The 8,210-nt window shown below is 44.7% G+C and overlaps 1 protein-coding gene across 1 annotated transcript in view; it reads left to right on the top strand.

Annotated features, from left to right (window-relative positions):
* Positions 1 to 6,013: 6,013 nt before the first annotated feature.
* The window catches only part of LOC146661409 (uncharacterized), a 28,454-nt gene continuing 26,257 nt past the window's right edge, over positions 6,014 to 8,210 (top strand). Inside the window, exon 1 of the mRNA XM_085421454.1 lies at positions 6,014 to 6,086. The gene's annotated coding sequence lies outside the window, so the exon portion shown is untranslated. The remainder of the gene's footprint in view (positions 6,087 to 8,210) is intronic.

The raw sequence follows: 8,210 nt of genomic DNA, 5'->3' as shown, positions 1-8,210 counted from the left end.
TTCTTGTTTTATTTTGTAATTAAATAATAATAGATCGACTTCATTGAATTTAAATAATTGACCATTCCCGTTCAAAGACCCTACATTATGACAGAGAACCCCCAACAAACAGACCCCCCCATGAGCAAGCACTTGTGACAGTCGGAAGGAAAAACTCTTTAACAGGAAGAAACTTCCAGCATCACCAGGCGACGGGTGAGGAGAGAGCCAGAAATGCGTAATAACTCATGACTACATGCAGAGAGGTGCACTATGACAATGCAATGAAAGCTTTGACCAGCAGGCGGGTTGTGTGCACACGAAGCGTCACACAATGAACCTTTGTGAACCATCTGGATGGAAAAAGCTTCATGAGGCTGACCATCACTAGCAGTGAATCCTGCTATGTGAGCATCAGCTCAGGGTAAACATACTCAGACCTGATTGGTCCACCTCTGATCAGCTGTAAAGGAAACTCCTGGATCAGGTCCCTACGCTGTTCAGTGTAAATGTCATCTGCAGGAAGAACGAAGCCCTGTGATGGTGAGAGGCACACAGTCTAACCACAGTGAAACATGCAGCCTGGGTTTAATGTTTGATGCTTGTTAGAAACCAGCGTGACGATCCTGGAAACAGTGAAAGCAACGAGGACATGCAGTTTGTGAACACACCGTTACAGTGTCCGTGTGTAATATGAGGCCAGAAACCCGGGTCAACTGGAACTCGACTTTGTGTTTAGTGCATTTCTACCCCCCTCCCCTCCAGTAACGCAGCACTGTAGGGTGGTCATGCACATCCTGTACACTAACACAGTGGTTCACAAAGTGGGGAGCGTGACCTCCAGTGGGGGTGCAGAGCCATTGAAAAGGGAGGGCGGGGTAAGAATTAAAAAAAAAAAAAGCATGCTTGGACCCTGCGAGGATGATGGACAGCAGGGGCGTTTTTAACCCACAATCAAAGCACTCCAAAGATTTCTTACTTTTTTGACAGTATTTGCTGTTTGTGTGACACACTACTAAAAATAAACTTGGTTGAGACGTGACATTTTAACAACAAAAGTATAGATACCCCCCCTCCAAAAAATGGTTTGTTCCAGCTCGCCTGTCCCCTGCTCTGGCGCCCTTTCTGCCAGAGCGATGGTGGCTTAAAACAGGACATGTTGGCTGCATTTAACCTTCAGTTACTCTTTATACAGTTGGTAGGAGTCAAGCCGTGTTTCTTTTTAGCTGAAAACATTACACCAGGTAACCTGCAGTGTGGGAAACGTCTTTTCTGACGATGTTTGCTGCCCTACAATCCGTCCTGCTCTGTAGTAAAATCAATAATGCATTGACGCCGTGCAGGCCCAGGTTATTTGGCACGCTTCCATGTGTTCTACAAAAATCAGTGCTTTGTTGTGTATCTGACAGACGAAAGCTAAACCAGTTCCACACCACTGAAGCTGCAGCATCTTTACAAACCAGTTCAGGTTCATCCGTTTCATTCAACGATCTGCTTTTTCTACCATGTGTGTATGAAAACAAAGGCACTGGCATATGCGTTTTACCCATATTCTATCGACATATTTTACTTTCTTATCGTTGCCCAACATTATACCGGTATTACTGTGAATGGTATGATATGGCCCAGCCCTTAATAGGTTTTTTTCATATTAATGTCATTTTTTCATTTAATTGAATACAACCTATTTGTGTATGATTGTCAGTCCAAAGAGGGAGAGAGGGAAGAGGGAACGTGAGGACAAAGTACAAGGTCAGGAAGAACCAGGGAAGAAAACAGACGGGGAGCAGTGACAGGCAGAAACTGTTAAACCGACAAACTACAGTAGATGCAAAAGTATTCGGCCCCCTTGAACTTTCCCACATTTTGTCACATTACAGCCACAAACATGAATCAGTTTTATTGGACTTCCAGGTGAAAGACCAACACAAAGTGGTGCACACGTGAGAAGTGGAACGAAAATCATACATGATTCAAACATCTTTTACAAATAAATAACTGCAAAGTGGGGTGTGCGTAATTATTCAGCCCCTTTGGTCTGAGTGCAGTCAGTTGCACATAGACGTTGCCTGATGAGTGGTAATGACTAATTAGAGTGCACCTGTGTGTAATCTAATGTCAGTACCAATACAGCTGCTCTGTGACGGCCTCAGAGGTTGTCTAAGAGAATATTGGGAGTAACAACACCATGAAGTCCAAAGAACACAGCAGACAGGTCAGGGATAAAGTTACTGAGACATTTAAAGCAGGCTTAGGCTACAAAAAGATTTCCCAAGCCTTGAACATCCCACGCAGCACTGTTCAAGCCATCATTTAGAAATGGAAGGAGTATGGCACAACTGTAAACCTACCAAGACAAGGCCGTCCACCTAAACTCAGGCCGAACAAGGAGAGCGCTGATCAGAAATGCAGCCAAGAGGCCCATGGTGACTCTGGACGAGCTGCAGAGATCTACAGCTCAGGTGGGGAATCTGTCCATAGGACAACTATTAGTCGTGCACTGCACAAAGTTGGCCTTTATGGCAGAGTGGCAAGAAGAAAGCCATTGTTAACAGAAAACCAGAAGAAGTCCCGTTTGCAGTTTGCCACAAGCCATGTGGGGACACAGCAAACATGTGGAAGAAGCTGCTCTGGTCAGATGAGACCAACATGCAAACGCTATGTGTGGAAAACTAACACTGCACATCACTCTGAACACACCATCCCCACTGTCAGATATGGTGGTGGCAGCATCATGCTCTGGGGGGGCTTCTCTTCAGCAGGGACAGGGAAGCTGGTCAGAGTTGATGGGAAGATGGATGGAGCCAAATACAGGGCAGTCTTGGAAGAAAACCTCTTGGAGTCTGCAAAAGACTTGAGACTGGGGCGGAGCTTCACCTTCCAGCAGGACAACGACCCTAAACATGAATCCAGGGCAACAATGGGATGGTTTAAAACCAAACATATCCATGTGTTAGAACGGCCCAGTCAAAGTCCAGATCTAAATCCAATCGAGAATCAACATCAACATGACACCACGGCGCCAGCTGCATGGGCTCAAGGCTGGAGCCGAACAAAACTCCCTGATAACGACTGTGTGATGACTATTCTTCCCATCCCATGCAAGGACACCTGGGTTGGCTGGTAGACTGTTTACTTAGCCTGATAGGGTGAAGGACACTGTCTCAGCTGAACTATGGACATGCACACACATACACTTACACTGATAAGCACTCACACATCCCCCTCCCCTTCCAACGCCTTCGATGCTTGTTGCCTCCTGGGAACACGAGGCGGGTCTGGGCCCGCGCTGGTGAGTCGGCGCAGTGGCAGGATGGCTGCTGTGGTGCCTGGGATTACTCCTTATCCCCTACCCAACCCTGTTGCTGGTCACGTGCTCTACAATGTTGTGCTGTGGACGTTTATGTGCTTCCTGTGCAGAGGAGTTTTTTTTGTTTCCTGTTCTCATGCTGTCCTCCTGTAGCCCAGCATGAGCAGAGGTCTCTTTTTTCCTCTTGTACTTTCCCATTGTAGTGTACATTTCAGTGTTTTTCTGTAATGCAACCGTTCTCTGACTTGTATCCCCATGTGATGTCTGTGTGTGTAGGGTCGGGGGGCGGGTTCATTCCACTGCATGTGGCGAATAAAATAAAATTTGAACTTGAGAATCTGTGGCAAGATCTGAAAACTGCTGTTCACTAACGCTGTCCATCTAATCTGACTGAGCTGGAGCTGTTTCAAAGAAGAATGGGCAAAGATTTCAGTCTGTAGATGTGCAAAGCTGGTAGAGACAGACCCTAAAAGACTGGCAGCTGGAACTGCAGCAAAAAGTGGTTCTACAAAGTATTGACTCAGGGGGCTGAATAATTACGCACATCCTACTTTGCAGTTATTTATTTGTAAAACAAGTTTGGAGTCATGTCTGATTTTCGTTCCACTTCTCACGTGTGCACCACTTTGTGTTGGTCTTTCACCTGGAAGTCCAATAAAACTGATTCATGTTTGTGGCTGTAATGTGACAACATGTGGGAAAGTTCAAGGGGGCCGAATACTTTTGCAAGCCGCTGCATGTTTGAGTTCCCGTCTGTGTCTTTCGGTTCTTAGACCTCTGCCTTATGGTTTATGTCTCTGTGTTTCTTAGTTGCTGTCTCCACTGTGTCAAGTTCGCATCTCTGTGTGATCCTTCCTGTTTTACTTTGAAGGTCCGTGTCCTATGAGAATGTGTCCTGCTTTGCTTGTCTCGTCAGTCCTGATGTCTCCCAGCTGTGCCCTCCTGTGTCTCATTCCCCTCGTTACTTCCCAGTGTATTTAAGCCCTGTGTTTCTCTGAGTCAGTGTCGCGTCGTCCCTCATGCTGTGTGGGTCTCCCTGTGTCTCTCTGTGGGTTTAGTTTGTGAGTTTCCAGTTTAGTTTGCTTCGTATGACTTTCTCCTGCCAGCGAATAAAGCTGAGTTCTTTGTGTTTAAACTAGTGATGGTGAGATGAAGCCTCATGATGAACTGAAGCTTCCCATCCAACTGGTCGACTCATGGTTCGAAGCATTGTGATGATTCATTTGCTCTACTGCGCCATCAAGTGGACAATTCAAGTGAAACGGGCTCAATGATTATAATGATGTGTAAACCGTTAAACTGAATAAATAAATTGTTTTTCATGGTTATTTATCCCGAATATTGTCTCAGTATGTCTGATACAAAAGAGAAAGTGGAAACTATCAGTACACAGTTTTTGGGATGATTGTGTAACTGCGTAATCATGCTTATGTACATCTCAATAATGACACAAACTAGTGTGTGGCACTTCAAGTTGAATGAATAAAGGAATTTCTATTGTTCATGACACCAATAACTGAACTCTAAATATTAGTTATATTTAATATTATACTAATTTTATATTATATTAATTTAATTAATGTTTGTGTATAATAAATTGGCAGCTTAACACAGGAATGTACATGGAAACAAAAAGGGAGGGAGTTGTGATGTGAATGTGCTTGTGACTTTATAACAGTGCTCATGGGGGAATCAGCTGTGTTTTGCTGCCCATTTTATTTCGAATCTGGCGCGAACCAGTGAACCAGTTCCCGAATCAGTCACGTGGTACGGACTGCCCGCGAGGCCTCGAACGTCACTGCATACGTAATCAACGCAAGCGTCGATACGCGCTTCAGAAAAACGCCCCCGCGATTACCCGACGCGCGATTCGAAGCTTCGACACACAGGACACATCACTAGTTTAAACCTCGTGCCTGCATTTTGGGTCCAACTCCTGCCTGCCACACAGCGATTCATGACAGATATAGTATTTACATTAGCTCATACATATGTTTATTTGCCATGTCTCAACACAAATAGTAGTTTAGCCAGAGCAGCATTTCCCATTTTCCAAATACTCCACCAACCTCACCTGGACCCACACCACCATCACCCTGGTAAAGAAGGCCCAGCAGCTGCACCTCCTCCGTGTCCTGAGGAAGAAGAACCTGGACCAGGAGCTGCTGCTGACCTTCTCCCCTCCTCAGTGGAGAGCGTGCTCTCCTCCTGCCTGGTGTTTAAACTCAGGGTCCACGACTGAGCAGGAACGCTGGGCAGAGGGCTGTGTCAGGTAAACCAGGGCCATTACAGTATATATAAACCCGTGTTATCTGAGTGACGTTGACCCTGTGAACTGTATGCAGTGTGTCTGACTAATGTATGCAGGTTACATAACGTCAGCTGTATCACAGGCCTTCAGACCGCAGCGCCAGCCCCGACGAGTCTTGCTCTTTGTCTTCTGTCAGAGACAGTTTAACTGCAGGACTCATGTCTGAGGAGCAGGTTTCATGTTCAGATAAGGCTTAATCACCATGTCCTCAGAGTTGATAACAGAGCTGGGTGGAGCTGTTTATTTCCCCCACAGTTTATCCATAGCTCATGAGCCCAGTATAGCCTTGGCTCAGTTTCCTGTAAATCACGTGGGAATAATGTGAGTTAACACAACGGACTGGAGGCCCTCCCCCGGCCCTCCCCCTGTCCTCCCCTTGCCCTCTGCAGCCTGCTGTACATGAGCACCGGCAGAAGAACTCAGCACATGAAGAAGATTTGACTCTCTGCAAGGATTGCAGTCTTTGAGCTCAGGGTTGAGATTCCTGTAAGTAAAACTTTATCACATTGATTTTTAGTCTCCTGCGCAGGTCACTGATTTTGGCTTTTCTAATAATTTGGAAAATGACTCCAATCATTTTTATCTTTCTTGTGAATGCAACATCTACATGGTCATATCTGCTGCAGCTTTGATGTTTTCCAAGTCAGTGCTTATGAATCTCTGTCAGTCTACTCTTTCAATTTCAGTCCATTAAAGTTCATATTCTACTGATCAGTCATTTTTGATCGCGGGCCACGTTAAAGTTTTATTTTTATATTAGTTAAAAGTTGCTGTCATGTTTTTACATGTCTTATGCAGCGCTACCTTCAGGTTTCGTAAGCGGTCCTGACCTGAGGCTGAACTCTCAGGTAAGAACAGCTGTAGCTGCATCCATGTGTTAAACAGGAAGTTGAGGTTGCTGTTGGTATTTAATGTTGAGTTGTTGCACGCTATCCGAGAATGAGACTCCCACAGAAGTCAGATAGTTCCTCTTCTATACAGAAAACTGTTAAATAAAGAAAAGCTGATTAAAAGATGTAAAAAAGCACAAAAAATATTTTTAATGAATAAATAATCAGAATGAAATGAATCACTGCTTTCTGGACGGTAATTAAAGTTGCTATTTTGCGGTGGTTGGTTTGAGTGGCTGTAGATGACGTGAACATAAGATGTTTATAGTTGGTCTCCAGGGGAACAGGTTTACTGGGCAGATTCTGACAGATAAACAGGAAGCGAGCTGGTTGGCTGACTTGAGGAAACTGTGACACGTCCACACTGATCGTTTTACTGTAGCTGAAACGGTCTGGATGCTTCTGACTCCCAGTTTTTGTTTGATTTGGAAAACTGAAGGATCATTTGGACTCGGAAATGGATAATGATGTCATAAATAACAGGCAAACAAGGACCTATCTAATATATGTGGCACTACACCTGTATGAGTTGTGTGCACTGTATATATGTATATATATATATGTATGTATATGTGTGTGTGTGTGTATATGTGTGTGTGTGTGGATTGGGGATGGAGACAAGAGAAAAAACCACAATAACAACACTGGTCCGGCCGGGTTAAGTCAAACGATGATTTTAATGATCACACACGTGGGAGATGGACACTGTATGCAGACAGCCTCAGATCTCAAAATGGTGGAGCATTGCTCAAACTCTTATAGCCTCTGGTGCCTCCACCTTATCATAAAAGCCTAAACATTCACATGCTTTCTCTCACACGGCGCCTAAGCTACGACCTTGGCTCCCCGTTTATCTGCTCCTGCTGAGATGGGGCAGAAAACTCCAGCATGTTCTCTTCTAATCAGACAAATAAGGCGATGACTTTCTGCGAACAGTATTTCTTATAACATCATAAAACAATATCATTCATTCACAATAAATCAGGAGTCTAATGTAATGCAAATCAGTTTAACTAATGCAATAGTTATCAGCTTCTTCTAATTCAGGAGAATAATGCAAACTAAATCTACCAATAATTCACAATCTTTAATTAGGGGTCTAACATGGCATAAAATAATATTATAATCTCACACTCCCCCTGATGAGCTCTTTATTCTAAAGAGCTCACCTACACCCTATAATCCAGTGTGGCCAGGTTCCTCTCTTCTCACTCCTGAGGCCCTTTGTCCCCCTGATGGGCGAACCACATGTGAGATGACCTCTGTGTTTGCGCAGTTCAGATGTAAGAAAAACTATTATTCCAACAATAGCAGGTACAGATGACACTCCCCAGGTCTCCCACAGCTTTATTTGGTGCTACCTTATACCCTTCAGACGTACTCAGACTAGAACCTCTGTCCAAGGAGCTTTTAGCCTTTATTTTATTGCTGCAGCCACCAGTGTCTTCCAGTTGGCTGATCCTCTGCTCTTTTTCTTCAACCTCAGGGGTTAGACAACCCTTCAGTCGTGGCACAGATCAGGGGATTATTCTGCCCTGATTTCAAACAACGATCTGTGTATCCTCGGGTCCTGTGTCTCCTGTGTATCCTCCAGAAAAAGGAACAGGAACGCGTCCCCCTTTTGCCCAAGAGCCTCTCGAACCTCGTTGGTCTGGTGTTCCTGGATTTCCGCCAACCCCTTCATGGTTATTGCTGTGTTTATGGGATCCATCCTTTTGAG

This window comes from Rhamphochromis longiceps, linkage group LG10 (genome assembly GCF_057381845.1).
Source record: "Rhamphochromis longiceps isolate RC_006_pf linkage group LG10, R_longiceps_female_GT1.1, whole genome shotgun sequence".
NCBI lineage: Eukaryota > Metazoa > Chordata > Actinopteri > Cichliformes > Cichlidae > Rhamphochromis > Rhamphochromis longiceps.
Note: the sequence above shows the minus strand (reverse complement) of the source record. Positions and strands in the feature narration are given on the sequence as shown.